Here is a 2,485-nt window from a genome sequence, read left to right on the forward strand (position 1 = left end):
ATGCTACAACTATCAACTACATTCAAGTACATATCAACTGTCTCAACACATATGTGTTAGTACAATCATCTTGAAACAAGATCATTTGAACACATACTCATATTATGCAATTCATCAAACATTCAACCAACTTGCAAACATACCATGTTAAATAAATCAACTAGACACCAAACACTCAAACACCAAATAGATGTCATAATCAAACAGTCAAGCACAAGGTAGATGACATAAACAAGATCACACCTGAATGTATCTCAGGAGAGGCTATCTTTCCTACACAATTAATCTAGTTAGCATGATATAACTTCACGAGATATTAAATCAAGCATAAATAAGATCATGATATCCATAATATAGTCACTAACTAGCATTTTCACATCATAAGATTATAAACATTTGTCGTTCATGCATAACAATCACATATGTACGATCAATCTAGATTAGTACAACACCATATCACAAATATGTTGGATCATACCTGAATATCGCAACCATAACCATCTGCATAGGTCAAATCAGGTTAACACAATACATAGAACATTAAGATCTTCAATGTAATGAACATAACCGTCACGCATATGACCAATCCAAATTACAACATCAAGATCTCCAGGAAATAACCCTAATAATTAATTTAATAGAATATAACAAAAATAAACTATATATCATGCTCATCAAAAACATATAACCTAATCATCAAGTTATCTAACATAAAACAACAATAGCAATGCATACAACCACAAGTTACCATCATTCTTGACTATCTGACTCATGTGCATATGACTACACTAATCAACTAATATCTATCATGAATGTAACCATAACATCAAAAGAAATGTACATAAACCTAATGTATATAAACCTAAGTCATATAACAATCCTTGACTTACATACCTGCATGCCAAACATAAAATACATGTATGACAATCTGCTCTTACCTCAAAGTCCAATGTTGCAACCTCATTATGATGATATGCATCTCCTGCTTTATCACAACCAACACATGAGCATCATAACCACCAATAGCACCATGATGACCTAAATTGCATATAATGAATTCATAAGGCATGTTTGTCCTACATTTCATGCATAACTATAACGAATACCATATATGAATAACAACTGCATATAGACATATAACACATGAGTACGAAACCATATACACATCATTCTAGCTAGATTCCAATCACCAATGCATGACCATATCAACTACACAAACCATGACCTTATGCATGACAACAACCACCAAATCATGTTCACTTGATAACACGTGAACACTCAAGTGCCCAACACTACATAATCAACCATACACACATAAAGACATACTCCATGACAACACCTTCAACCTTCACATGGCGACATCACTGCAACCATGATAAACACCATGAAAATGGAACAAGCACATGGAATACATGCATAAGGAACACATATGCAACCAACATGAAAGCATGATCAACACACAGCCCAAGGAAAGTGCAACCACGCTCTGGTACCACTCTGTAACACCCTCCTCCGACATCTACCCAAGCAACTGGCCAACTGGGTAAACATGCAACAAGAGGCCACTATGATATGATTCAACCTCCTAAGTCATGTTAAGGAAGTGGAACCGACGGAAACACACCATACATACATTCAACATCAGCTACAGGACCCTCAGGAACCAATCCAATACTTTAGACAACTTTCCCTTGGGTCCCACTGAACTTTTGGACAACTTAAGCCTCAGTCACTCTCATGCTATAGGCATGAAATTGACCAAAAACCCAAAGTCTCTCTCACAGGCTTGCCTACCAACAACCAGAGACTAAATTTTTCAGTGCTATGCTAGCGACTCCAGGATTTGAGACAATTTTTCAGGCCCAAAGCCCTGGTCACTGCCCAGAATTGAACCATCTCTTTAGATCAGTAAAATAACATGGAAATTATAGTACTAAAGAAAATACTTGTTCAATACCTTGACTAGACCCCTACTAGCCATGACAGGCATTTCGTCAAACATATCACGAATATGTAATCTACCGGTGTAAATAACAGTTCTGAGCATAAGGGTCTCATACTTATCTGAGATTCGTTATGAAGCATTGTCTCCTTATCACATTAGATTCCATTCCATCCATTAGGTCATAGATACATTGATCATTCAATAACAAGTAAGAACATGATGAGATCCATACATAGTTGTTGTCATAAAATACATACATAACCAACATAATAGGGACGCAAATACTAATGCCTTAGGGGAATTTTGAGGTCTAAAATGACCTCCTAAGAAAAATGTACAACCAAATAAAATTTATAAGAACCAATAGGATTCAAGATGATGATGTCAACCATGGGGGATGATTCACCATTTTTGGAGTAAAAAAACAAAAATATTAAAAAATAATAAAATAATAAAACTACTTTTTCAACTCGTATTTTCAACTTATCTCCCTAAGGTTTTACTCAAATTTTGATCGAGAGTACTCGTTGGATGCAAAAT

Source organism: Pinus tabuliformis, chromosome X (assembly GCF_031772625.1).
Source record: "Pinus tabuliformis cultivar Carrire ecotype Pingquan chromosome X, CPIR1, whole genome shotgun sequence".
Classification (NCBI taxonomy): domain Eukaryota; kingdom Viridiplantae; phylum Streptophyta; class Pinopsida; order Pinales; family Pinaceae; genus Pinus; species Pinus tabuliformis.